Source organism: Ambystoma mexicanum, chromosome 13 (assembly GCF_040938575.1).
Source record: "Ambystoma mexicanum isolate Mex_15411 chromosome 13, UKY_AmexF1_1, whole genome shotgun sequence".
NCBI classification, from domain to species: domain Eukaryota; kingdom Metazoa; phylum Chordata; class Amphibia; order Caudata; family Ambystomatidae; genus Ambystoma; species Ambystoma mexicanum.
In genome coordinates, this window is record NC_090938.1 from 712,902,981 (window position 1) to 712,926,986 (window position 24,006).

Consider the following 24,006-nt stretch of genomic DNA (forward strand, 5'->3'; position numbering starts at 1 on the left):
GTGGGACCAGCTTCAGCAGGGACAGAGAACAACAAAAACGACAGATCTCATAAACCATTAGGAACTATCAAGTGAAAAGTGACCTGTAAGGATATAATGCATTTAGACAGGATGCAATGTGTATCTTCAGATGATGCAGTGCAATATGCAGGACATATGCTTTTACACTAAGTAGCTAACACATGCCACACTTGAGTTATGACAAAAATGTGAACGTTAGCAGGCATGCAGTGGTGGCTGCTGGGCAGCCATCTTTTAGGGATCTGCCATATTGAGTCACGTGCTATGATAGTCTGCGGAAGCTTGGAAAAAGCCAGTGAATGTTTCTGCTGACCAGACCTGAGGTTCCAGGCTGGAAGAGCTCCCAGAAAGAAGAACACCTTATCACAACTAGAGTGTCCTGAGAGCGCTGAGTAGTGGAAAAATGGGGATAGTCTTGCAGTCCCAGGAATGTATGAAATTTATATTATATAGCCCTGTGATATGTCAGCCTCTGCTGTCTTACAGAGGATGGGGTTAGAAAGGCCATGCTTTCAATGTCTCTCTCTCTGTTTACATCTGCATTACAGATTCTCTGAACTTATTAATTGACGGCTGGACTTCGACCAAGATCAACATTAGTCTGTCCTGAGGGGCTCGATTCTGAAGACGTTTCACCCCTCTGCACATCCTTCTTCGTCCATTCAGGGGCGTTTATCAATTGATCACTATCTGGACCATTCTTGTTGACCATTGTGCCCAAAACCCGTATTTCCGTGGAAGAGCTGGAGCTGACCAGTTGCTGTCTCTGCCGCTGCAATCTCCAGAATCCTCTCCCTGTCCCCCCTAAACTGTTGAATTGTGCGCTTTACTCAACGCTCTCTCACTATCTTCACTCTACTCTTTTCTTCCTAATCTCTGGGCTGGTTTTCGCGCTGCTCACTTGATAGACACTGCTATTTTTTACGTCACTAATTCTCTCACTTGGACGTGTCATTCTAGACCATTACAAAGCATCCACCGCTGGCTGGATAAATAAATACAGTGCATTAACATATTCTTTTCCTTGGTCTTCTACTACTTCTATGGCTCACTTTTCATTGCTTGACAGAGACTCTTACTTTCCTGACCTTTCAAGCTATCAAGAAGCGTATTCGTCTGTTTTAAATATAGCCACACTCTTATATCTCCGCTTGCTCTTGCCTTGCTTCACTGGCTCACCTCCCTTCTTTATCTCCAATTTAGTTGTTTTTGTGTCAGTATTGTGCATGGTATTCCCCCTATCTGTGTTCCCTTAACTAGGGTGACCAGATAAAGAAAAAAAATGGGACAGGCCATAGACAAAGAAGTAGGACTTCAATAACACTCGAGTCCTACCTTTATGTCACTGGTCTGTTGCAGGGGACGGGGAGGGGGTGTGCTCACAGGTGCACTCCTCTCATTGGAGGAGAGCGCTGGGGAGGAGAAAGGGGAGGAAATGGGGGCTTGAAAAGCATTCACGTCCCCATTTACGTGCAGAAAGAGTCTTGCCGGGACCCGATTTTGGGATTTCGAAATCGGGTCTTGGCAAAAACGGGACCGTAGCCAGCCAGCCTTCCAATCCCCGGATGGGGTTTGGAAAATGAAAAAACTCCTGCGACCCTGGTACGGAGGGGGATTTCCCCAGACTGTCCCGAGAAAACCAGGATGTCTGGTCACCCTACCCTTAACACCCTTTACTCTCTTGCTCTCTCACTCAGTTCTCCTTTGCAGTTTCTTCTTTTTGTGCCTCGCTCTCTCTGTACACAGTCCTTTTTCATTATCTCTCTTAGGGCCTGATTCACGGAGCGTTTTTCAAATGGGATTGCATGTTATATAGGTACGTGACTCTGGAGGAAGCGGGCAAGATGATTCGGGGTTTCTAATGTTAGCAAGTCCCACACTTAGACCTGTGAATATCACCAATACAATATAACCCACTAACCCAAAGCTCACATTTCTGCATACTTAAATCACACTCAAACCCACACAACCACTTCTCGCAAAGCAAACCACACGAACGTCACCACATCGCAACAACAAACAATCACCACATAAGTCACATCAACAGCACACAAGGATTTGCATCGATCCGATATTCACACCCAAGCTCAGCTAAGGTGACAACCGAGCTGAAGCTGCCAATAGGACACCACCTTCTCACTTTTCTACGCCCGCTTCACCCCACTAACCCACCCCCACCTCCTTGTTTGCAGATCCGCCTGAGCACCTGGGGACCAATTCCGTTGGTGACGGTGCGTGATATAAATACCTTTAACATTTACTCCTTAGCTTCACAGTTCAGGTACATGAGTTTAGTGGGAGACATAAGGTGGCTCAGGGAGCCCAATGACTACCTCCACCCAGGCTACATTCTTCCGACTGCCTCAGGTGGAACACTCAGAGCCCTCAACATTCCAAGTCCCACCTAGCATCCTACAGATGCCCTCACTCAGTCAGGCATGCAGGGAGACAGGGAAACAACAGGAGGGACGGACCCTAACATTGCACCATTATGAAACGCTTCTTCGAAACGGGCCCCGGGGAGCTTCCTTCCTTCCACTCTCCATGCAGCATCGTCCCTTGTCGCATTTCGCTCGCTTAAATAGTCACGTCTATTTTCTGCCTTTCACTCCCCTACCTGTTACCCAACTGCCTCTTGCCAGACATTAAAAAGTAGCATATCACATTGAATGTAATGCTATTACGTGTAGCGCTTTTTCCAAAGTACAGTTCTTTGGCAGTGGTGTGTCCAGGCTCTCTGGTTTTGGGGTGGCCCAAGTGGGGCACTGACTTGTGCAGGGGTGGCATGAAGTACGAGCGCACACACACACAGTTTAGTTTAGGATAATTTTGGATTTTTTGTATTTATTCATTTGTATTGCGCGCCAGACCCGCCGGTAAGAGGGCGCAGGAGCACACAAGATTACTCTCAGCTTAGTTAGAGTGCTGTACAGTAGTTACAGTGAGTACATTAGTTGGAACAGTTACAATAGAGGCAGAGATATACGATTTAAAATTTAAAAACATACAAATATACATATTTATATGGTTTACAGTGGCATGGTAGGTCAGGCAGTCAATTAACAGTTGTGTTTTATCCACTGTATGTAGTTGTGTCTAAAGTGGGTGTAGGATTGAGGAGTCCTTAAGGAGGGCAGTAGGGAGTTCCAATGTTGGGCTGCTTTCACCTGAAAGCTGTTGCCGCCCGTTTTGGTTCGTTTGAACCTGGGAACTGTGAGCAGATTTGCATTTGAGGTCCTGGTAGGTCTATTAGGGGTATATCTATTTATTCTATCGACTAGGTAGCGGGGGGCAGCATTGTTGAGGCATTTATGAGTTAGGGAGGCTACTTTTAGCATGATTTTGTCTGAAATGGTAAGCCAGTTATGAGCTCTCCTGATGTTGGAGATATGTTCTCTCTTAGGGATGCTAAGCGCTGCTCTGAGAGCGTTGTTTTGCAACGTCTGGATTTTGTTGGTAACCTGTTTGTTGGCTCCCACGTAAAGGGCATTGCAGTAGTCTAATTTTGATAATACAAGGGCTCTGGGTAGAGTGATGCAGCTCTGTGAGGATAGGTAGGGTTTGGCTGCTCTTATAAGCTTACATGTGTATGCCGTGGACAATGCCATGTAGCTGACCTGTTTGTGGAAGGAGAGGGAGGAGTCAATGTATATTCCTAATGTTTTCACTTTTTTGGCTACCTTGATCGGGTTTTCGTCAATGATGAAGCTGGTGTATTTGTGGTCCAGTTTGGTGACAATGGGAGTGGAGCCGAGGATGATGAGTTCGGTCTTGTCATCATTCATGCCTGGATGATGAGGTACACCCTGTTCACCAACGCCAAATCATGGTTGTAATCTCCCGTCAACGGGATGAGGATCTGGGTATCATCGGCATAGTTAGTGTAGGTGATACCCAGGCCATCGAGATCGTCAAACAGGGGTGTCGTGAACACGTTGTACAGTGTGGGGGAGACACAAGATCCCTGAGGGACTCCGCAGGAGTGCCGAAAAAAAGCCAGTACATCAGATGACATGGGCCCTCATTACAAAACCAGCGCTAAACCATGGCGCTTTTAGCACCATGGTTGGTGCCGGTGTTGTAACGGGTCCACCATGGTTCAATGGGGAATTACCACCCCATTCCAAGGTTGGCGGGGCGGTAATTCCCCATTGAACCATGGCCCTTCCCCATTCCCATTTTCGCCCCATAGGGCTCTATGGGAATGGGGAAGGCGCTAAGTACGGTGCCGCAAATTGCGATACCGTACTTAGCACCAAGGTCCCTTTGCGGGTCCCTACTTTAACGGCTGGTGTAGACCAACCGTTAAGGTCGGGTCCCGCAAAGGGACCTCGTAATCGGGCGCTAATGGGTTAACGGCGCCGCAGCCTTTTACGGCGGCGTTAACCCATTAGCGCCTGGGTCGTAATGAGGCCCATTATATTTAAGCAAACATTAGCAGCTCAGTACAAGGAGCTGTACTTAACTGCACGCTCCATGCACATATAGGTGGCTGCGTTCCGCATGTCATGCTTGCGAGATACAGCAACCCATTTCATATGAAAGTTGGGAAGACTGACATGACTGGGTCTTAATATCAAAGGTCAGTGCTTTAAATAGGCTGGGCCTAACCCAGGCTATGACTTAAGACCCACCAGAACCACTCAGGTCCTGCAACTCCCAAGGCAAGGACCACTCTGATCTTAACAACATAATGGCAATAGACATCACAAATCCACACACAAAGAGCGGTCAGAGCATCCACCACAGAAACCAGGAAATAATAGGGACTAAGGCATTCCGGTCAGCTTCACTGACATGTGCAATTCACTTTGCACAACACTTAAATCAAGAACACATTACACAGTGCTTTTAATGTAAAAAGTAGTACAGGTACTCATCCATTTAGGCTCCTGACCTTCAACCTGTCCTGTTCGCATTCTCACAGCCAGCAGGTGGCATCACTGTCCTGCTTCACACCTTGATCCAGTCCCAGATTTTCACTTTGCATTCTGTGACTTGCAGTTAGGATAGGGTTAAGGAAAACTCCTCCCATGTCTGAGATCCTTAGCATGACTTAGGCCTCCCAGCCAATGATGAGGCTCAGAACGAGGGCTTAACCACACAGTATTGCCCCCAATCCGAGCCTCCTCAGAGCTGGAGGCTGCCATCTTCCCTCACTGGATCACGGTAAGTGCATGCTGCCGCTGGCGTCCTCTTCCCCCTCTCCCCATCGCATCCCCCTTTTCCATATCTACTTTCCCCACCCCACTTACTTGCACTTCTCTGTCCTCCTGAGGCGCGTCCCCGACCCAGCTATGGCTGCCATGAAAAGGAAGAAGGGACTACCTATAGTTCCTTCTCTCCATGCCATCCTGGCTCCATGCCATGGTGGCCATCTTGTTTTTATCTTTTGAATGGGCGCCATGGAAAGAGAGAAGAGACTACGTGTCCCGGTAATGCCCGCCCGCCCAACCCCCCCCAACCCCCAGCTCGGAAAATATTGCTTAAGTGGGACCAGCTTCAGCAGGGACAGAGAACAACAAAAACAACAGATCTCATAAACCATTAGGAATTATCAAGTGAAAAGTGACCTGTAAGCATATAATGCATTTAGACAGGGTGCAATGTGAATCTTCAGATGATGCAGTGCAATATGCAGGACATATGCTTTTACACTAAGTAGCTAATACATGCCACACTTGAGTTATGACAAAAATGTGAACGTTAGCAGGCATGCAGTGGTGGCTGCTGGGCAGCCATCTTTTAGGGATCTGCCATATTGAGTCACGTGCTATGATAGTCTGCGGAAGCTTGGAAAAAGCCAGTGAATGTTTCTGCTGACCAGACCTGAGGTTCCAGGCTGGAAGAGCTCCCAGAAAGAAGAACACTTTATCACAACAAGAGTGTCCTGAGAGCGCCGAGTAGTGGAACAATGGGGATAGTCTTGCAGTCCCAGGAATGTATGAAATTTATATTATATAGCCCTGCGATATCTCAGCCTCTGCTGTCTTACAGAGGCTGGTTTTAGAAAGCCCATGCTTTCAATGTCTCTCTCTCTGTTTACATCTGCATTACAGATTCTCTGAACTTATTAATTGACGGCTGGAGCTCGACCAAGATCAACATTAGTCTGTCCTCAGGGGCTCGATTCTGAAGACGTTTCACCCCTCTGCACATCCTTCTTCGTCCATTCAGGGGCGTTTATCAATTGATCACTATCTGGACCATTCTTGTTGACCATTGTGCCCAAAACCCGTATTTCCGTGGAAGGGCTGGAGCTGACCAGTTGCTGTCTCTGCCGCTGCAATCTCCAGAATCCTCTCCCTGTCCTCCCTAAACTGTTGAATTGTGCGCTTTACTCAACGCTCTCTCACTATCTTCACTCTACTCTTTTCTTCCTAATCTCTGGGCTGGTTTTCGCGCTGCTCACTTGATAGACACTGCTATTTTTTACGTCACTAATTCTCTCACTTGGACGTGTCATTCTAGACCATTACAAAGCATCCACCGCTGGCTGGATAAATAAATATAGTGCATTAACATATTCTTTTCCTTGGTCTTCCATTACTTCTATGGCTCACTTTTCATTGCTTGACAGAGACTCTTACTTTCCTGACCTTTCAAGCTATCAAGAAGCGTATTCATCTGTTTTAAATATAGCCACACTCTTATATCTCCGCTTGCTCTTGCCTTGCTTCACTGGCTCACCTCCCTTCTTTATCTCCAATTTAGTTGTTTTTGTGTCAGTATTGTGCATGGTATTCCCCCTATCTGTTTTCCCTTAACTAGGGTGACCAGATAAAGAAAAAAAAATGGGACAGGCCCTAGACAAAGAAGTAGGACTTCGTATAACACTCTAGTCCTACCTTTATGTCACTGGCCTGTTGCAGGGGATGGGGAGGGGGTGTGCTCACAGGTGCACTCCTCTCATTGGAGCAGTGTGCTGGGGAGGATAAAGGGGAGGAAATGGGGGCTTGAAAAGCATTCACGTCCCCATTTACGTGCAGAAAGAGTCTTGCCGGGACCCGATTTTGGGATTTCGAAATCGGGTCTTGGCAAAAACAGGACCGTAGCCAGCCAGCCTTCCAATCCCCGGATGGGGTTTGGAAAATGAAAAAACTCCTGTGACCCTGGTACGGAGGGGGATTTCCCTAGACTGTCCCGAGAAAACTAGGATGTCTGTTCACCCTACCCTTAACACCCTTTACTCTCTTGCTCTCTCACTCAGTTCTCCTTTGCAGTTTCTTCTTTTTGTGCCTCGCTCTCTCTGTACACAGTCCTTTTTCATTATCTCTCTTAGGGCCTGATTCACGGAGCGTTTTTCAATGGGATTGCATGTTATATAGGTACGTGACTCTGGAGGCAGCAGGTAAGATGATTCGGGGTTTCTAATGTTAGCAAGTCCCACACTTAGACCTGTGAATATCACCAATACAATATTACCCACTAACCCAAAGCTCACATTTCTGCATACTTAAATCACACTCAAACCCACACAACCACTTCTCGCAAAGCAAACCACACGAACGTCACCACACCGCAACAACAAACAATCACCACATAAGTCACATCAACAGCACGCACGGATTTGCATCGATCCGATATTCACACCCAAGCTCAGCTAAGGTGACAACCGAGCTGAAGATGCCAATAGGACAACACCTTCTCAATTTTCTACGCCCGCTTCACCCCACTAACCCACCCCACCTCCTTGTTTGCAGATCCGGCTGAGCACCTGGGGACCAATTCCGTTGGTGACGGTGCTTGATATAAATACCTTTAACATTTAACATTTACTCCTTAGCTTCACAGTTCAGTTACATGAGTTTAGTGGGAGACATAAGGAGGCTCAGGGAGCCCACTGACTACCTCCACCCAGGCTACATTCTTCCGACTGCCTCAGGTGGAACACTCAGAACCCTCAACATTCCAAGTCCCACCTAGCATCCTACAGATGCCCTCACTCAGTCAGGCATGCGGGGAGACAGGGAAACAACAGGAGGGACGGACCCTAACATTGCACCATTATGAAACGCTTCTGCGAATCGGGCCCCGGGGAGCTTCCTTCCTCTCACTCTCCATGCAGCATCGTCCCTTGTCGCATTCCGCTCGCTTAAATAGTCAAGTCTATTTTCTGCCTTTCTCTCCCCTACCTGTTACCCAACTGCCTCTTGCCAGACATTAAAAAGTAGCATATCACATTGAATGTAATGCTATTACGTGTAGCGCTTTTTCCAAAGTACAGTTCTTTGGCAGTGGTGTGTCCAGGCTCTCTGGTTTTGGGATGGCCCAAGTGGGGCACTGACTTGTGCAGGAGTGGCATGAAGTACGAGCGCACACACACACAGTTTAGTTTAGGATAATTTTGGATTTTTTTTATTTATTCATTTGTATTGCGCGCCAGACCCGACGGTAAGAGGGCGCAGGAGCACACAAGATTACTCTCAGCTTAGTCACAGTGCTGTACAGTAGTTACAGTGAGTAAATTAGTTGGAACAGTTACAATAGAGGCAGAGATATACCATTTAAAATGTATAAAAGCATACAAATATACATATTTATATGGTTTACAGTGGCATGGTAGGTTAGGCAGTCAATTAACAGTTGTGTTTTATCCACTGGATGTAGTTGTGTCTAAAGTGGGTGTAGGATTGAGGAGTCCTTAAGGAGGGCAGTAGGGAGTTCCAATGTTGGGCTGCTTTCACCTGAAAGCTGTTGCTGCCCGTTTTGGTTCGTTTGAACCTGGGAACTGTGAGCAGATTTGCATTTGAGGTCCTGGTAGGTCCATTAGGGGTATATCTATTTATTCTGTCGACTAGGTAGCGGGGGGCAGCATTGTTGAGGCATTTATGAGTTAGGGAGGCTACTTTTAGCATGATTTTGTCTGAAATGGTAAGTGTCATAATGCCCGCTCCCGGGGAGCCGGTTCAAGCCCTTCGTCTCCGAAAGCGGACATTCATTCCCCAAAGAAGGACCCAGCAACCCCAAATAGGGGCCCTTGGACAGTGTCCTGGCGCCTATGGCGGCAGGCTCATAAAAGACATCAGTCCTGGCGCCATAGGCGCCAGGCTCATTATGGGAGTGCTTGGGTGCACTTACCTTATGCAGACCATGCTGCAGGATCCCGGCCTCCTTGAGGCCTGAAAGGAACTACTTTACCTATGGGACTAATTTACCATCCGGGCGTGGTCGGGGAAGGATACATACCTGATTGGAGGAAGGATACATACCTGGAACTTCTTCCAAGGGTATTTAAACCCCACCCAAACAGCCACATGTGCTTCGCGTTGTTCTGCATCTAGCAGCTGGATGCTCACCGTGTCTGCTCCTGCATCCTGACTTCTGCCACGCCTGCCAGCATCCTGAATCACCTGCAAAGGAAGAGAAGAAGAGAACAGAAGAAGGAAAAGTCCTTACCTGCTAAAACCGCATCCCGGAGACATCTCGCCGACAATCCTGAAAAGGAAGACTTTTATTTAAAAGCTCATCGCGTCGATCGCTGCAGCGCCGCATTCCACTCACCTTTACAGGGCGCCTCCATGTTCAGCAGCGATCATCCGGATTCGCAGTCACGCCCCAGCGCCTAGGGAGAAAAAGACCAGAACAAAAGGTGAGAGAGAGAAGGGAATAAGGAAAGCTAAATCTCCATGTTAAGACTTACCTGCTGATTCATTCCCTCTCCATTTCGGGTCCGTGCCGCATCCTGGCATTTCCGGACCCCGGCCATTAAGGGGAAAAAAAGACATCAGCGTTAATGAGCGAATGAAAAGACATTACCAAAAAACGCTCATTAAAGACTTACCTGATTTCTACAAGGATTTCACCTCTCATCTCGGGTTGGTGCCTGTTCCCCGGCATTCCGTACCTCAGCTCCTATGGGGAAAAAGACACTAGCATTAGTACATTAATGCATGGACACAAGGGGAACCTCTTATCAAAAACTTACCTGGAAGACAAGCAAGTTTGGTTCTCACCAATCTGAAAATCCAGTGAAGTAAATGGATACCAACGCGCCCCTGCATCAGAAGCAGGATGTAGAGCTCGTCCTTCCAGACCCTAAGAAGGATACTTCTGCGAGCCAGACAAGCCAGATTTGGGGGCCCGGTCCAGTCCGTCTTCCGAACCCTGCGCATCACCTAAGAAGAGGTCACAGCAGCGCGAACCAGGCCAGCGCCTCCGTGGGAGTCAGGTGAGCGTTACAGAACGTGAAGCCTTCCTATAAATTCCCACCCAGGCGCTATGGAAAGTTCTGAGACTGATCAGTTGGCCCAATTACTGGGGGAATTACGGGCCGAAGTACATGCCGCTCGTCAAGAGACTAATGCCCTCAGGAGGGAATTAATAATATCAAAGGAAAGAACTGATGACCTGGCCAGACAGCTTTTGCCAGGTCAAGCTGGGCAAACTCCTCTACCCGGTTCTGGTGGGAACCCCGCTCCTGTGGTTTCCAGTAACCCTGTGCAGATTAATCTACCTGGAAACATGCCGCTGGCCCCACCCGAACGATTTGCTGGGGACCCCAAACGATTCGCCATATTCATGAATCAGTGTCGTTTGCACTTCCTATGCAGACCTGGGGCCTTCCCTAATGATCAGACCAAGGTAGCCTTTGTATTGTCATATCTCAGCGGCTGCGCTGCCGATTGGTCAGTTCCACTGGTTACTCAAGATGACCCGATTCTCCGTGATTTTCAAAGGTTTCAAGCAAGCATGGAAAGGTTATTTGCTCAACACTCTCAGGGGCAGGCTCTGGATGACGAACTTCTATCCCTGCGACAGGGCAATCAGGACCTCCTATCCTATATTGCAACTTTTAATAGACTAATTGTGGAAACGGGATGGCCAGAGGATTAAAGAGTCACGTTGTTTTATCAAGGCCTACGCGGAGAACTTAAAGATGTCTTGGCCCAAGTGGTAAATCTGCCCCAAGAATGCACAGAGTATATAGACTTAGTGGTCCAATTGTATCACAGACTTCAAAACAGAAAAGCAGATCGGTCCAGGTTTGAGACCCGGGTGTTGGTCAAGACCCATGCTAATCCCAAGGGAGTTGATGTCTCTGAGCCTATGCAAATTGGAGGGGTTAAAAGACCCTTAACTCAAAAGGAACGTGAAAGGAGGCGGCAGTTAAAATTATGTCTTTATTGTGGGAATTCTGGACACTTTCTACGAGATTGCCCGGCAAAACCGCCCCGAAAGGCGGTAGGAGCCGCTGATAAAAACCATGAAGACTCTGTTTCGGGAAACGACTCCGCCCGACAAGAGTAGGGGTCCGCTTGCCGAGCTTGAAAACTAACTCTCAGACCTCGCATTTCATTGTGCCAATGGTTCTCGTAGATCCAGAACAGCCTAAGCGGTTGCATGCAATAAGGGCATACATCGATAGTGGGGCTATTGGAAACTATGTGGATCGTGAATTGGTCTCTAGGATTAACCTCCCTCTCCGTCCTAAAACCATCAAAGATGTCATCACCACAGTCGATGGAACTGAAATTGCCTCTGGACCGGTAACACATTCCACTACTGAGGTGACTCTTATTGGTCCCGACGGCCATCGGGAGGGTGTTGTGTCCACAGTTTCAGGTTATTCTTGGAATCCCTTGGTTAGAGACACATAATCCTCGAATTGATTGGCGAGCTAAGAGAATAACCTTCCCGGATTGTACACAAACCTGCTACCCAGAAAACCTGAAGATTAATCTAGCATCTGTAACCTCAGCCTCCATGCAACTACCTCCGGAATACCAAGACTTTCAGGACGTCTTCCAAAAAGAACAGGCCAATACGTTACCTCCTCAAGATCGTACGATTGCCAAATCGATCTGGTGCCCGGTGCACAACCCGCTTGTAGCAGGATTTATGCCCTTACCGAACCTGAGAATCTGCATTTGAGACAATATTTGGATCAATACCTAGCTAATGCTTTTATTCGCCCGTCAAAGTCCCCGGCATCCTCGGCTTTGTTCTTCGTGCCCAAAAAAGAAGGCGACCTTAGAACTTGTATCGATTACCGCGCATTGAACCGTTATCCTCTGCCTCTGATCCCTGAACTCCTTGACCAGGTGCATATACACCAAATTAGATCTCCGGGGGGCTTATCATCTGGTACGAGTAAAAGAAGGCGACGAATGGAAAACTGCCTTCCGTACTAAATACGGATTATTCGAGTACCAGGTGATGCCTTTCGGATTGTGTAACGCGCCGGCTGCCTTCCAATACTTCATGAATGATGTCCTTCGGGAACTCATCGATGTTTGTGTTGTCGTATATATCGAGGACATTCTGGTGTACTCCTCTTCGGAATCTGATCACAGAAAACACGTCAGGGCAATACTTGAAAAAATGCGCCAACACAAACTATTTGCTAAATTGGAGAAATGTGTTTTCCATACCACAGAAGTCGAGTTTCTAGGTTTCATCCTGACACCCAAAGGAGTCCGAATGGACTCAAGAAAAGTGGATGCCATCCTTAAATGGCCATCACCTAGCTCTGTAAAAGGGGTTCAAAGCATGCTCGGCTTTGCCAATTTCTATCGCAGGTTTATCCCGGAATTTTCACGCGTGGTACAACCCATTACTGCACTCTTGAGGAAAAATAAACGTTTTGAATGGTCTGAAGAAGCCGAGCAGGCCTTTCAGGATTTGAAAGCTAAGTTTACCTCTGCACCTATATTGAAACACCCGCATCCAGATCTCCCTTATGTCGTCGAGACTGACGCATCCAGCCTAGCCATGGGAGCTGTCCTGTCCCAAAGAGATCCCGAAACCAACCAACTGCATCCCGTAGCATTTTGGTCCAGAAAATTCTCGGCACCCAAGGTTAATAATGCAATCACGGACAAAGAACTGTTAGCCATTAAGTCCGCTTTTAAAGCCTGGCGGCATTATATGCTTGGCGCTCGACATACCATCACAGTGATCAGTGATCACGGGAATTTACAGTATTTGAAAACCGCCAAGGCTCAGTCATCACGGCAGCTCCGATGGGCTTTGTTTTTCGCTGAATTTGATTTCGTGATTACCTATCGACCTGGCTGCAAGAATGGCAAAGCAGACGCCTTATCCCGAATTGGAATGGGAGAATCTGATACAAACTCAGAACCAGTAACAATAATTCCCGAACAGAGGATTCTAGGCATGACTTCGTTACAGACGCTTGAAGACATTCAAGCCAGAGTGAAACAACTCCTGGATCCTACAACCTTACAGGATTGGATACAAAAGGGATCAGACTTTACCATAGATAATGGTTTACCTTATTTCCAAGGACGCTTATTCCTGCCACATAAGGAATTACACAAACTAGTTATTTCCGGTTATCATGATACATTAATAGAGGGACACCCCGGTATTGCCAAGACAGAGGAAAAGGTGAAACGACAATTTTGGTGGCCCTCTTGTGAAAAGATGTTAAATCTTTTGTGATGTCCTGTGGTGTTTGCACCCAAAATAAAAGTCAAAAGAAAAGACCAGCCGGTCTCCTTCAACCTCTAGACATACCGCCAGCACCCTGGCACACCCGATCAATGGATTTTATTACGGACCTGCCTCCTTGTTCGGGGTACAATACTATTCTGGTAATTGTGGATTTGTTTTTCAAAATGGCCCACTTTATTCCTTTGAAAGGTTTACCTTCAGCTTCTGTCCTAGCCAAAGAATTCCTCGAAAATATTGTTCGGCTACATGGATTCCCATCTATACTAATCTCTGACCGGGGAAGCCAATTCATTTCCCACTTCTGGTGCAAATGTTGTCAAATGGCGCAGATCGACGTAAGATTATCGACCAGTCACCACCCTCAGACCGATGGTCAGACCGAGGGGACAAATCAGACCCTTGAGCAGTACTTACGGTGTATGTTACAGCAATCTGAAAGCAACTGGAAAGACATTCTTTGGATAGCCAAATCCGCATATAATAATTCGGTACACTCTGGAACTGGCCATAGTCCTTTTTATACTTTGTTTGGGCATCACCCTCGAACCTCAAACCTTGACTCACCTCAGAACCTCGGAATGCCTGCAGTAGAACATCTGCATTCTACAATTACCCAAGCCTTTAAAGAGGCAACTACACATTTACAACAAGCCAAGAGAAATACAAGGAGAATGCTGATTTACATCGGAGTGAAGCACCTCCGTATCAAGTGTGGTTAGCCACCAGACATTTACCACTCAAAGGGCCTCGAACTTTTAGCCCAAAATATCTGGGACCTTATTCTATTACGGCAATAATTAACCCAGTGGCTGTTAAACTTGATTTACCAGCTAGTATGCAAATTCACCCTGTTTTTCATGTGTCACTTCTGAAACCAGTGGTACCCGAAACCCGACTACTCAAACCTCCAGAACCTATTCTTATAGATGGGGAGCCCGAATTCGAAGTGAAGAACATTTTAGACTCAAAAATGTTTAGGTCAAAACTGTTCTACCTAATTGATTGGAAGGGGTACGGACCTCAGGAGAGGTCGTGGGAACCCAGCGACCATGTGCATGCACCTCGAATTGTCAGGAAATTCCACCGACTCTTCCCAGACAAAACAAAACCCCCGGAGGGAACAACCTTGGGAGGGGCCTTGGGGGGGGAGTGCTGTCATGATGCCCGCTCCCGGGGAGCCGGTTCAAGCCCTGCGTCCCCGAAAGCGGACATCCAGTCCCCAAAGAAGGACCCAGCAACCCCATATAGGGGTCCTTTGGACAGTGTCCTGGCGCCTATGGCGCCAGGCTCATAAAAGACATCAGTCCTGGCGCCATAGGAACCAGGCTCATTATGGGAGTGCTTGGGTGCACTTACCTGATGCAGACCATGCTGCAGGATCCCGGCCTCTTTGAGGCCTGAAAGGAACTACTTTACCTGTGGGACTAATTTACCATCCGGGCGTGGTCGGGGAAGGATACATGCCTGATTGGAGGAAGGATACATACCTGGAACTTCTTCCAAGGCTATTTAAACCCCACCCGAACAGCCGCACGTGCTTTGCGTTGTTCTGCATCTAGCAGCTGGACGCTCACCGTGTCTGCTCCTGCATCCTGACTTCTGCCACACCTGCCAGCACCCTGAATCACCTGCAAAGGAAGAGAAGAAGAGAACAGAAGAAGGAAAAGTCCTTACCTGCTAAAACCGCATCCCGGAGACATCTCGCCGACAATCCTGAAAAGGAAGACTTTTATTTAAAAGCTCATCGTGTCGATCTCTGCAGTGCCGCATTCCACTCACCTTTACAGGGCGCCTCCATGTTCAGCAGCGATCATCCGGATTCGCAGTCACATCCCAGCGCCTAGGGAGAAAAAGACCAGAACAAAAGGTGAGAGAGAGAAGGGAATAAGGAAAGCTAAATCTCCATGTTAAGACTTACCTGCTGATTCATTCCCTCTCCATTTCGGGTCCGCGCCGCATCCTGGCATTTCCGGACCCCGGCCATTAAGGGGAAAAAAAGACATCAGCGTTAATGAGCGAATGAAAAGACATTACCAAAAAAACGCTCATTAAAGACTTACCTGATTTCTACAAGGATTTCACCTCTCATCTCGGGTCGTTGCCTGTTCCCCGGCATTCCGTACCCCGGCCCCTATGAGGAAAAAGACACTACCATTAGTACATTAATGCATGTACACAAGGGGAACCTCTTATCAAAAACTTACCTGGAAGCCAAGCAAGTTTGGTTCTCACCAATCCGAAAATCCAGTGAAGTAACTGGATACCAACGCGCCCCTGCATCAGAAGCAAGATGGAGAGCTTGTCCTTCCAGACCCTAAGAAGGATACTTCTGCGAGCCAGACAAGCCAGATTTGGGGGCCCAGTCCAGTCCGTCTTCCGAACCCTGCACATCACCTTAGAAGAGGTCACAGCAGCGCGAACCAGGCCAGCACCTCCGTGGGAGTCAGGTGAGAGTTACAGTAAGCCAGTTATGAGCTCTCCTGATGTTGGAGATATGTTCTCTCTTAGGGATGCTAAGCGCTGCTCTGAGAGAGTTGTTTTGCAACGTCTGGATTTTGTTGGTAACCTGTTTGTTGGATCCCACGTAAAGGGCGTTGCAGTAGTCTAATTTTGATAATACAAGGGCTTTGGCTAGAGTGATGCAGCTCTGTGAAGATACGTAGGGTTTAGCTGCTCTTATAAGCTTACATGTGGATGCCGCGGACAATGTCATGTAGCTGACCTGTTTGTGGAAGGAGAGGGAGGAGTCAATGTATATTCCTAATGTTTTCACTTTTTTGGCTACCTTGATCGGGTTTTCGTCAATGATGAAGCTGGTGTATTTGTTGTCCAGTTTGGTGACATTGGGAGTGGAGCCGAGGATGATGAGTTCGGTCTTGTCATCATTCAGGCATAGACTATGAGAAGCCATCCATGCCTGGATGATGAGGTACACCCTGTTCACCAAGGCCAAATCATGGTTGTATCTCCCATCAACGGGATGAGGATCTGGGTATCATCGGCATAGTTAGTGTAGGTGATACCCAGGCCATCGAGATCGTCAAACAGGGGCTTCGTGAACACGTTGTACAGTGTGGGGGAGACACAAGATCCCTGAGGTACTCCGCTGGTGATTGGGATGGGGTCAGCAGTGGCAGAGGTGAAGAAGACGCGCATAGATCTGTTACTTAGGAATGACTCGATCCAGCAGACGGCTTCTTGTGAGAATTGGGCAGCTGAGTCCAAATGGTTGCATAGGATTTTGTGATCTACTAGATCGAAAGCTGCCGAGAGGTCTAGAAGAAGCAGTAGAGCAGTTTTCCCATTGTCTCTCATGGTGTCAATTTGCACCTTTAGATCGATAAGGGCCATTTCTGTCCCATGTTGTGGTCTAAAGCCTTATTGCCAAATACCCAGGAGATGGTTTTATTCAAGGTATTTTTGTATTTGTTGGTATGCTGTCTTATCTAATATTTTGAGCAGGAAAGGCACGGTGGTAATAGGCCTGTAGTTAGTGGGTATAGAAGGGTCAAGAGAGGGTTTTTTGAGAAGAGGGAGGACCCAGGACTCTTTAAGGTTGCTAGGGATGGTGCCTGAGGAAAAGGGGGCATTAATGAGTTTGGTAATGAATGGGGAGAGGTCTCATGCCGCATCTTTAATGATTTGTGAAGGGCAAGGGTCACCCTTGCAGTTAGATGGTTTGAGGCTGAGAATGATTTTTTCCATTTCCAGGGTGGAGACTCTGGAAAAGCTGAAGCGGGTAGGTGGGTTGGGCATGGGGTGTTGGGGTGTGGGCAACGGGGCTGTGTTAGAGGAGTTCGTCAAGTTAGTTATGGAATCTTTCTTTTTGTTGATTTTAATTTGGAGGCTTGCTACTTTGTTAGACAGGGCATTTTGGACATTAGTGCACCATTGTTTGTTTTTTTACGTATGTATCTGGGATTAAAACAGGTGTTTCCAATTCTTTAATGATGGTGAATAATTCTTTGGTACTTGAATTGGCTTGTGTTATTCTCTGGTTGTAGGACTCTTGTTTGGCGGCTATAATTTATTTTTTGTAGGTGGATGTTATTTTATTGAGGATCAACTTGTTGTTGTCTGTGGGAGATTGTCTCCAGGCTTATTTCTTTTTGTGTTTCTCGAGTCTAAGGGCTTTAAGGTGCGAGGAGAACTAGGAGTTCAGGTGTTTTTTCGGCTAAGTTTTAGCGGTGCAATAGAGTCAAGGGCTGAGCTCATGATTTGGTTGTAACCTTCTACAAGGTCATGTGGGGTGGAGGTAGCTGGGAGTTGGTTTAGAGTTGGTAAAATGAGTGGCATTAGTTTTTCCGCTGTGATATTTTTTTTACTGCTCGTAGGGATAGCTGAGGCTATCACATTATTGGTGATAGGGCTTGAAGCTTCAAGGGGAAAGGAAATGAGATGGTGGTCAGACCAAGGTTGAGGGGAGTTAGCTGAAATGGATACCACACAGTTATGGTCTGCTACCCAGCCGACGGTTCTCCCTTTGTTGTGGGTAGGGGTGAACACTCTTTGGGTGAAGCCTAGTTCTGACAGTGTATTGTTGATGAGGGTAGCCTGGTGGTCTTTGGGGTCTTTAAGGCCTAAATTGAAGTCCCCTAGGAGGAGGCAGTGGGAGGTGTTTTTTTAGGTTATTGGTGAGTATGGTAGTGAGGTCTTCCTCAAAAGAACCTAGGGGTCCAGGAGGTCTGTAGAGTAAGTGAATGGATATGGTTTGGGAAGTAGTGGTAGGCAGCTTAGCTGTGAGGGATTCACAGGATGGGAGGTGGTTTGAGGAGTCAAGTCTAATGTTGAGGCGTGTTTTGGCAATTATGGCCAGGCCACCACCTCTAGATTCTGTTCTATCCGCTCAGAGGATGGTGTAGTCGTCGGGAATGGCTAGCGAGAGGGGTGGACCTGCGGCTGCATGGAGCCAGAACTCGGTAATGGCTATGAAGTCTAGATCTTCTGCTAGAATGAGGTCTGCTAAGTCTGTGGCATGGGCTACTATAGAGCGCGCATTGATTAGGGCGCCTCTTATGGGCGAGACAGTGCTTTTGGTGTGAGTAGGATTAGAGTCTGTGTTATGCACTTTATGCTTGGTCATGGTGTTAGTTGGGTTATGCTTGGGTCTTTCCAAGGAAGAGTTGGTGAGAGTAGTCGTGTTCGTAGTTAGGGAGCGGTTAGTCAGTATAGACTAGGTGGCGTCTCTAGCTCGAGGCTCGTATAATTTGGGTAGTCTGGGGCGTAGTCTGGTATTTCTCGCAGGGAGGCTGCATGGTTTGGAAGAGTAGGGCAGCGTGGTTGTGAGGTGGGGCATACTGGAAGGGATTGGAATGGTGCCTATGGGGGCCACGCTAGGGGTAAAACTTAGTACGGTGGAGGAATTGATAAGGTGGAGAATGACTCTCAACAGTACTGAGTAGATGCCTGGTAAGTACATTTTGTTGGTTAAAAGTAGGGTGTGGAAGTCAGGTTGCGCGGCTGGTCTAGGATGAGTATGCAACAATCAGAGACTAGATCCCGCATAGATAGCTAAATGTGACAATCAAGATACAATATCAAAATACAATGTCGTGGCAGGCAGGCTAAATGCAACTGTCAGTGGCAGGCTAAGAGCACTTTCAATGGCAGTCTAAATGCAACTATCAGTGGCGATGCACATTTAAATAGCTAAATGCAGCTATCAAAAATACAGTGTAGTGGCAGGCAGGCTAAATGCACTTTCAGTGGCAGGCTAAATACAACTTTCAATGGCAGGTTAAATACGACTTTCAATGGCAGGCTAAATGCGCTTTCAGTGGCAGGCTAAATGCGCTTTCAATGGCAGGCCAAATGCAACTATCACCGACTATAGTGCAGTTAGTTCGAAAACAGTAAGCAGCACCAGCTCGAAAACAGTAGGCGGGGGTTGGCCAATCAGATTTCAGGAGTAGCACGTGCCGCCCCAGGCCACTTACTGGTAATCTTTGGCAACAGGGCCCTATATATAAAACACATGAAAATGTGTGAATTTAAACGAAGTGGCACGTCAATGTTCATGAATGCAACATCCTGGAGGTTTCTCAAGAGTTCCTTCCGAATCCTCTACAAAATTCAAGAGAACACATGGAAATTACGATGAAAATGTATGCTCGAGGTAGGTTGAAGCCATCAGAACTGTCTTAACTTCCCACAAGAAGAGTGTGATCCTTAAGTGCCAACAACGAGTATGCTCGTCCTTTTTGCATAGACTTGCATAATAGCCTGGCAATTAAGGGGAGCTGAAAGAAGACGTTCCCAACGATGAAACTGTGGAGAAACAGTGTGGAAGGGAGAAGAAATATGCTGGGAAAAGACTCTAGGGGGAATGAAATGAAGCAAAGCTCAGGGGTCAGATGCGCAGCCTCAAGTGGAGCCGTTGAGGGTGCCGCTGGTGGTCTACAGGACAGTTAGTTCCTGATGACATTGTGAGACACTGCAAAGAGTGGAGCGATGGATAAGAAATAATACCGGGGAAGGACACACAGAGAGGGGATCGGAACCCCGATTGTAAGAGGCCACGCTGAAGCTCATGGAACACCAAGCTCTTTATTCTTGAAGGCATTTGTAACTAGGGACCAGCACCAAACTGACGCGCAGCATTTTATGTAACCACGAGCGCCAACTCAAGCATACAGAATCGAACCACAAATCCTAACTGACAACATATGGACTGTTAAGAACAGGGCAAATCCTAGGCGCATCAGTCTTTCATACAAGAGATTACGGGCAACCCACGACTCTCGCAGAGTAAAATACTAGGATTGCATATAATGTATTGCCTTGAAAAAGCCCAAAGGGCGAAACTTCGGCCCATGGAGTTGCACATTAAGCTGAACTGTCTAAACAGTAAAGTCACCAATTTACTAACCCACCTCAATCTTCAAGTCACATGTATACAGATGACTCATTTAACATATGAGAACAACTTTTAAAAGATACTCCTTTTGAATATAACTCATGTATTAAGCATTTATTCGTTGTGTTTCATTGATGGTATCAGTGCGAAGCGCTTACAATGGGTATACTTGCTTCTAAACTTTATTCCAAGGCCTCGTTTGTAGGACTTCCCCCCTCCCCCCCTGGTGAAATGCTCTGTGAATTGCCAGAAAGGCAAACATACTTACAAATTAATTAAAGCTCTGGTGGCGCTGCCAACACAACTCTACAACCACACAGCATTCTGCGAAATAACAGTGTACTTCGCAGTTGGCAAATCCACATTTTGATCTGTTGGTTTAACTGGAAAGGCACTCCCTGGTTGAAGCCTGCAATTGCTTGCCGGTTTCCTCCCGCTCTTTTCTAATGTCTTTGGTAGAACCAGCAATGCATAGAAATCTAACAGCCCGCGGCAAAGGCTGGAATACCTTTGCACATTTTAAAAGAGGTGAGATTATGAGGAATGTGTTTGCCCTTGAATGAGGGTCTTTTTATGGGGCAATGGTAATCGACATGGGAACAGGAAGACAATATAGCCCTCATTACGAGTTTGGCGGTAGCCATGGTGCTATTAGCTCCATGGCTGCCACCAAACCGGGCTCGTTTACTGGGTTCCTGCCGTGAGGAATAACCGGGTCATTCCAACATTGGAGGACCCAGTAATTCCCCCTTGCAGGAACCATTCCCCATTTCCATTGAGCCCCCATAGGGCCCAATGGGAATAGGGAGGGAGGTAACAACGGGCACATTACAGGTGTCCCATTGTTACCTCCTTCTTCCCCTCGCGGGACCTGGAAAGCACGGGTCCCGCGATGGGAAGCTTGTAATCGGCCCTGACGGAATGAAGGGGGCCAGTCCCGTACCGGCCCCCTTCATTCCGTCAGCGCCAGCCTCGTAATGAGGCCCTATGTTGCAGAGGCGCCTGCACCATCTCTGGTTGAGATCACTTGCGAGGGAAGGCAATAGGAAACTGAACATGCAAATGGCCTCAGGACAAAGTGCAAACTAGGAAGATCCTGAACCCTAACAGGTTACCAGGGGAATTCTTCAAGAGTTGAACCTGTGACTTCATGTGCTCCATATCAGTCAATTTCACAGATACACCTGAAGGTGACGGTTTCTGCCAGATGATTGGCTCTAAGGCTCCTCATGGTAGAAACGTTGGTGGCAGTGTGGTTTGATGCCAACATGGTCATTTTGTTGGTGCCAGCGAGCCAAGCCAGAGTGCACAGTGACCGTGACTATGGCCCACTCAGGCGAATACTGACAATTATCCTCTTGGGGCGGTAAATGGCACGGGAATCCAGGCAGCCTCCACATCTGTGCGCTATTACTGCCCCGGTCAGGAGATTGAACCCACTGCAATGGCGCTTAATGCTTTCAGCCTTAGAAAACATTGACCTGAGTCAGAATTGGTAAAGTGGCTCATAATGCTGTGTATTAAGCCGATGATAGTGGGACTGAGCTTTTATCTGTGGCATTTCTATTGCACTGGGACTCCCCCGGACCCTTCTCCGCTTGTCTTAGAGCTCCTACAAGCATGATGAAAAGTAAACCCAATTCTAAAAGGATTCCAGAGGCTCTCCCGAGGTTTCCAGAGTCCATTGTCATTAGTCCAGGAGCCTAAGTTCTCTGGACCAAGGATTCTGGTCATAATTAGAGAATGCGGTGGTAGGCACTCACCCGGCTGAAAAATGGCACAAATCCATCCTGCCTCCAATAAAAGCAGGGATGAAGACAATAACCAATTAGGGTGGAAATGATTAATTTAAAATATTAAGTACGTAGAAAAGATGTTTTATTGAATTTGAATCGTTTCCCAGTAACAGTCAGTTCTATTTGCAGGGGCCTGGAAACACTGAGTCGAAAGGATCTATATCCAGTTGGGCAGTGTTGGGCAGAACAAGTGGGATTGTTAATGATCCCGATGATCCATAGAAAAGCCCGGGGGCCTTACCAGTAGTTACGGCCCCATCACATAGCCCACCCACAGAGCCCCTCATGCAGTAGAACCTTATCGAGACATTTCTTCTAACCTGTAGCATAAATTACAAAGAACACTGATGAATGCACACTGGCGTTTCTGGTACTTGCATATGTATTTGCAACACTGATGACATCTTCTGGACTTGTTTTTGCAGTGGCTGTGTAAAAAGCTGGGTCTGCAACTTTCATCTCCCAGAGGTTTCAGAAGGATGTATACTAAATGACATGTTCACAATTGACCACAGGAGAATTGGCCTAATTTTAAAGGTCAATTAGGACATATATGTGGGTGGAAACCTCCTGCAATGCCCCACCCAATACAAAACCCTCCACAACCCCCCACCCAATCCCCTTATATTATTTATGATCCAAAACCAACCCAATACATATATAAATAACTAAAATAATATAAAGGTCAATTGTGCAGAAGGTCAATTAGGACCACCATAATTAGGTCAATTAGTAAAAAGGGTCAATTGTAAAAGGTCAATTTGGGTAATAATGTTTCAGAATGCACACTTTGACAGTCTGCACCTCAAGTGCCCAAGTGCACAGCATAACCTCATCCAGGAATGGCAGAGAATGCCCAGCCAAATCAGTGCTGGTATTAACAGCTGTCTCCAAGGATCCCTTTGATAAAGAAGAGCTGAAGTTCAGTCACTTGCCAGCCTGCTCATCAGCTGACTCCCCTCCCCCAGGTTAGGTTTGTTTGCCGATAGGTGGCCTTATGGCTCTGTGGGAATGATGGCACTTGTCTTGGGGCAGCCTGTGAGTGCTATTGTGCAGGTGGCACAGACCCTGAAAAGGGGGTCGCGAGGTGCCGGAGAAGAGGAGGAAGTACCCCCATCCTTGGGGAAGTGTGGCACTGCTCAGCTTCAGAGTGCTGCGTTCCAGTTTCTGCACTCAAGTAGGCTATGCAAATGTATTGCAGGGATGGCCCCCACTCTTCGGGAGAAGATCATGCTTGTTAGGCTGGGGAAAAAGGCTTTTGACTACCATACTAGCTGCTAGTGGAGAAATAGATGCTTTCAGTCAGGTGATTGGCTGAAAGCTAGGAGGTGATGTTGAAAGGGACCAACTTAGGGCAAGGCAGATAGAGAAGGTAGAGCAACATACTTAGCCCTACTAAAGTCGCTGACAGCCTACACATCCATCCTGTGACCTCATGTGATGACACCGTTAATGTTCTTCTTGAATGTAATCCATGAACTGTATGCGAATCCTACTGATCCCAATAACATTTCATATGTATGTTACAAACGCCCCAATAAATAAATAAATACATGTGTTTAGAGAAGCATCAAGTATCACGAGAGAGGATGTAGATGGAGTGGGGAGAAGTTGTGGTGCATTTGTCAGTGTTTCAAGCAGATACTAGTGTCCCTTTATTTTGAAGGCCGGATGTGCAAGTGTGATATTACAAAAGGTGAGAGTGGAACTCTCTTTTGAGCAGAGAGCTGGCAGTACGAAGCCTGCCTCATGCAACCTTTGGATCCAGAACTCAGAGAGGGGGTGCCGGCTCACGACAGATCCCGTCATTCCACACCGGAATCAAGGTGGGACATACCGTGAGGTCCTAAAACTGTGACATACTAGAGACACAGTTCTCTTTCTGCTACAGCACATGGCTTCCGAAAGGCCACA